Here is a 6,212-nt window from a genome sequence, read left to right on the forward strand (position 1 = left end):
AATGATTACAAATTGTTATATTAAAATGTTCTTAGGATTTACAATTGAACAGGTTGATCAGCATATCGCCCTGTGAATGGCCATCCCTAGCGATCTCCTCCCAGCTCCTGCACATTGCATCCCTGCGCTTCTAGGACTGCTGCTCAGTCCACATGTATGGGCGGAGACAGATGCGCAGCCTGCCAACCAATCAGAAGCCCTCCCCGCCCACATATCCCCGCCCATCTCCTTCTTTAGCCAGTCCACCGGGCGCGCCTTGTGTTTTCCGACACAGCTGGGAGGGAGCGAGCAGCCAATCAGAGCCCAGACACGAGTATATGGAGGCCGGCACGTGCTGAGCCGCACGTGTGACTGTGTGAGTGATACAAAGCTGCCTGAGACATCCGCTGAGACCTCGAGACAGCCACTGACACAGGGAGACTGCTGCTGACACAGGGAGGGGACACTGCACAGGCTGGGAGGGAGAGACAAGAGACTGCTAGGAGCAGCATCTGACATTTATCAATAGCTGGAGACATAGTGACAGACATTCACATTGAGAGACATCCTGGAAGGAAGAGGATACTGAGAGACTGCTTGAGACATCCATTGATAATAAGAGACATCTACTAGCAACGTCAGAGACCTATATAGACACCTAAAGACAATTAAATCGAGAGACGAGACATCTACTGATGCTAAGAGACATCTACTAGCACCAAGAGACTGTCGGGGACTGTTACCTGCACCTAAAGACATTTGATTCAAGAGACATCCACTGGTACCAAGAAGCAGAGACATCTACTAGAATCAAGAGACTGTCAGAGACCTATATAGACACCTAGGAACATTCAAATCAAGAGACATCACTGGTGCCAAGAAGCAGAGACATCCTGATACTAAGAGACATCACTCTAGCTCCAAGAGACTGTTGGAAGTCTTTATTGACACCTAAAGCTGGGACAGCCAGTGGGATCAGAAGCACAGAAATTTGCAGATATTGAGAGACTGCTAGAGACATCCACTGATGGTAAGAGACAGCTACTAGCATCAAGAGACTGACCTAGAAAACTAAAGACATTCACATTGAGAGACGCCCATTGGCACCAGAAGGCAGAGACATCCACTGATGCCAAGAGATCGTTATTAGCACCAGGAGACAGTCCGAGGTGCATTCACCGCATATATCCATCGAGACATCCTCTGACAGCAAGAGAGAGGGTCAGGGAGTGCCAGCTAGCAAGAGACAGCTGTGGTAGCCACCAGCACTAAGAGACTGCTTGAGACATCTTCCTACGCCAAGAGACCTCTGCATTCCAAACCAGAGACATCCAACTCTCTTTGGTGACAACAGACAGACGCTACCAGTGCTGAGACATTTATTCAGACCAAGAGACAGCTATCTGATAAAAGAGACAGCCGTTAATATTAATTTATCTGTAGTCATTTGCCTCCGAGACATCCTGCAAATCACAAGGACAGACAGCCCTACTGTTGGAGAGACATCCACTGAAGCAGAGACTGCCTGTTCCGGGGAGACATCTTTTACCGACCAATCGCTTTTATTAGACACCAATCCTAAAAAATCATTGCTGTGAGACATCTGCTACAGAAGAGACAGTCATCAGCTGAGTCATCTAATTGCTGCTGAGACAGACGCCTGATCTATAAGAGACCTACAGGCGTCTTGGACAAGGAGGAGACCACTAAAACCCCCTCACTTCCAAAAAAGAGACCTCTCCGAGACACCTTGCTACCAGAGTCCATATTCCAAAGAGACAGCCGGTGCCTGGGAGGAGACTGCTGCAGCTGGGGACACCACCCAAAATTCAGACAGAACAAAGAGCACTCTAGACCGGCTACAGACAGACAGACGGCGTTCAGACTGGAGGTGAGCGCAATTTGTACGATAAATATTAAATACCAATCGCATTTTCTGATCTGCATTGGTCAGGTGACTCCGGGAGCTCCATAGATCAATATTAACAATGGCGTTTTATTATATGTGTATTGCACGGCGGTGGCGATGTACAAAATGAGGTCCATCATACAACTGTCTATAGCATGCTGAATTCTGATTGGGTAATACGAGTGACCGCAGGGTGCTTTGCTCCTCAGCGAGGGGCTCAAGGACCCAGTGGTCGGATGAGCCGGTACTTGCAAGTACCCAAAAAGAACGCTTTACCCGTAGGACACTTGTAATCAAGCAATCACCAGGCTTATAAAGTACACCTGTGTGTTTATTAGGCGTTTGTTAAAACGTTTCATTGATATTTATTCCTTAAATGCTTTTGCAAAGCCAGAAATGATCTTGTAAAGGTAGCAGTGACATCATCATTGTGCTGTACAGAAGAGCGGTGGGAGGGGCCTATTAGCTCCACCTACCCAATGCTGTGTGCAGAAAACTATGAGGGGCGGGGACAAGACCAGTCAACCTGTACATAAAGTGAGAGCAGGAGTGACCAGTCTTTATTACAGGAAATTCCTGCATAAAGTTTCAAGCTGAATTCCTGACCAGATCTGGAAGAATTATAGAAGGAAACCCGAGATTCCAGTAAGATTACTCATGGAATTTGTATGTAGATTGTATTTAGATTACTGGCTGTGATGTTATACTATGGGCTTCAATGTAATGAGTTAGTGACCTGCAGTGAGGTGCAAACCATTGACTTGATGTGTGGTCTGGGTCCGGTAGTGACTTGGGTTCTGTAATGAGGGTTCTGGGCATTGTCCATATCTACTGGGCAACCAAATGTTGTACAACCTGACTTTACTTCAAAGTTTCTAGCAGAAGAGGGCTCCGGGATAACACAGGGTCCCCAGGATCACAGCTTCTATGGTGAATCCTGCTGGTGACCAAGTTGGGTTCATGGCCAGAACTTTTCTATTAGCTTTGGACAGAGCAGGGTTAAAATCTGGTATTGCCATGTCCCTGTCCCCACGAGAATATTTCACTTCCTGACCCAATGACACAACAGGAAGCCCCTTTGAGACAGTTGTCACCTGAAAATGTTGGATTTCCCATCAGTGACAATGGTCTCCAAGACCAAAAGAGAAGGTCAATCCTCTCGATTGGCAGGAAACACCTAACTGGGGTTCTGCTCCTTTCATACTTTATCCAAAGGTATGGAAGAGGTTCTGGAGAACTTTCAATGCATTTTTGGAATCTTTAGTGTTGGGGTATTGGTTGGTTTTGGTTGGAAGCAGCCAAATAAAATGGCATTTTTGGAAGGAGATAAAAAGGCCTAGCCAATCGTTGTCCCTGAACAATTGTACCAATCTCTTTTAGTAGGGCGTATCTTCCAAGTACTACGGAGGAACAAGCAGGGCAAGTTCCCCACCACCAACCTAGTCATACAAAGTCTTTATAGAACTGGTGTGTCCATATGGGCTCCGTCATGGTGCAACATTAGAGGTCCCACTCCATCCCAAAGTTGTTTAGTAGGGTTGAGGTACAGGACTCTGTGTAGGACACTCAAGTTCCACACCATGAACCTGCTCATACAAAGTCTTTATGGAGCAGGCTTTGTACATAGAGGCTCCGTCATGGTGCAACATTCAAGCTTACAATCCATCCGGAAGATGTTCGGTAGGGTCAGTCATGGTGGACCAGTGGCCTTTACTAGAGCCCCTTTTGGCCATATAGTGTATGTGTGGTGGTCTGATGACCTTCTGGTTGTACCATGTACCTCCCATGTGCTCTCCTACCAACTAGCTTCCCCCATTGAACTATTGTGGAAGATTCAACCCCACATTGGAGTCCCTGTTGCTCATACAATTGGCAGTACCTCTTCATTTCCACTAAAATGCCCCAAAAAACTATATATGTATAGTATACAAGTAATGTAAACCCCATAAACCTTCAACACAACTTTATTAATAATGCAACAATTTGAACAGTCTGAAGTTTATTACAGTTACACAACTTATTTTATTATCTGCGTACCTGTGTGCACCATCTACTTTCCGTGTTGGCTAACCTTTGTAGTCCCAGGTTTGACCCTCTGCCAAGACACTAACTGCATGGAGTTTGTATGTTCTTGTGTAAACTTCCTCTCGCATCCCGAACACATAGAGATTAGTTAACTGGCTTTGTCCATGACTGTGTCTCTACATTGTGGGGGTATTAAATTGTGAGGGATTCTTTGAAGGACAGTGGTTGACGCTTCCAGCGATGGAAGGAACGTCTGAGTGTGGTTCTGCTCTATGGAGGGGGTGGGTGAACAATAGTGTAAAGCTGAGATTCGATGGGTACAAGTAGGATGGGCGGTTTTCAGAATATTTTAAGGTTTAGGGTAAAAATATTGCCACATCTGCTTGCATGACACCCATGTCATTAAACCCACTTCCTGTAAGCCTTGGCTGTCGCACACACCTCATGGGCCTAAATCATCACGTTGACCAATCACACATTGCATTTGCACACAATGTAAGAGCCATTAAACGGGAAGACGAAGATCCCATGATGCCACCTGACCTATTTGGCTCTGTACATAGTGTAACCAGCCACGCCTGCTGCTGGCGTGGCACCCAGTCACCACACATGTTTCAAAGTAACCAGAACAATGGGAAATTTTACAGCCAGTTAATGATAAACCCGATCCACAGCTTCTGTGATAAAATTGTATAGCAGCCATGGCCCGCCCTGCTGTGGTAAATTATAAAGACTTGTTGGATCTGGCTACCATAGCTGGCACTACTGGCACACCTAGGTGTCCCTCTGATTTGACCCAGTAATTGTACCCAAAGAAAGTAGAGCAGCACATGTGAGACTAGGCAACAATGTTGCAGAACAGGTTGGAATAAAGTCAATATTACATTCCCTTGGTATGAATGTCGAATAATCAGCAGTGGAAATTCACTTTTGGGCACAGCAGGTGTACAGACCTGATCATAGGAATGGTGAATAACCCTAATAATGGGCACAGCAGGTGTACAGACCGAAGGGAAGTCTCCTAATTAGAGTGACTCCTATGGGTCCCCAGTACAGACATGATCAAAGCCAGCAGCCTAGAAATCCATATATGGATATTCTTCCAGCCTGACAACACCAAGCCCATACTTTGCAAATGGCAGCAGCGTTGTCAGCACCTACAACTGCCCATTGAATTGCCCACCATTTGTTGAGCAACAGTCAACTGGAGGAGCTCAACTGCAGCTAGGTGATTGGGACTCAAAACCGAAACATTGCAAACTTCAACAGGTAGTGCTGCTAGTGGCAGGATCTCCAGGTAGAAAGTTTTACATGGCACTCCATCAATTACACTGAACACAGGGTTCCATACACGCCTCTTGCTGTATGTTTTCCCCATCCTTGTGTCGTTTTTACGGCCACCGGGCTTGGATCAGGTTGAGGGTGCCATGTGTGCCAAATTGATAATACACCTTTAATGCCCATTGCACATGGCAATCCCACCCCAGTTGCAAAATCTGGTCAGGTGTGCTGCCCAGCTGATTAGAGGAGAGACAACTCTCAGTGCACGCCCCTGTCCAAACAGACGTTATTACCCAACCCTTCCCAGCCGTACAGATTGCATGCCAGCCTTGCCAGTAATGTGATTGCCCGGTTACACAACTTCCGACGTGTGTTTACTCTTTGTACATAGCTGAGCCGTGTTATCACTTCCCATGTGCAGCACATGGCGGGACACCGTGTACAGAGGAAGTCATTACCTGGGAGGTGTCCGATTTCAGCCGTCCTCGGGAATGGTGCTCAGTGGGTCTTGTAGGCGGTAGACACTGAGGTGTAGGGAAGGAGGGGGCCAAATTGGAGATGAAAAGGTAAATGCCCACCTGAGGGGGTAAAATGTAACTCAAATGTTTGATAGTCGGAGAACAATTGAATTATGATGTCCTTGGAGGATGGAAGTCTGATATAATGAAGATTGTGCTGGCATCCGTCTGCCCGGTGAAAGGGTTGTCACCTTCTAGACACTATTGTTACAAGTGGGAACTTGGCCCAGGGATGGTGAGAATTCCTCATAATGGGAACAGAAGGCCAACCTGGAAACTCAGCTTAGGAATGGTGAGAGCCCATCATAAGGGGGGTACAAAACTAGAACTTAGTTCAGGGGTGGTAGGGACCCCTTATAGTCAAAACAGTAGGTGTACAGACTGAAAAATGCAACACAGGGTTGGGAGGAACCAATCATAATGGGCCCTGCAGTTATACAGACCTGGAAACGTAAGGCGATTGTTGACTTAGCCATTGGATGGTGGGAATTGCTCATATT

At 46.6% G+C, this 6,212-nt stretch overlaps 1 protein-coding gene across 1 annotated transcript in view; it reads left to right on the top strand.

Moving 5' to 3' along the window:
* Nucleotides 1-357: 357 nt before the first annotated feature.
* CIART (circadian associated repressor of transcription) overlaps nt 358-6,212 on the top strand; it is a gene marked incomplete in the record, with an annotated part of 17,608 nt that continues 11,753 nt past the window's right edge. The window contains 1 exon segment of the mRNA XM_072427547.1: nt 358-1,870.

The sequence above is a fragment of the Pyxicephalus adspersus genome, chromosome 12, assembly GCF_032062135.1.
Source record: "Pyxicephalus adspersus chromosome 12, UCB_Pads_2.0, whole genome shotgun sequence".
Lineage (NCBI taxonomy): Eukaryota > Metazoa > Chordata > Amphibia > Anura > Pyxicephalidae > Pyxicephalus > Pyxicephalus adspersus.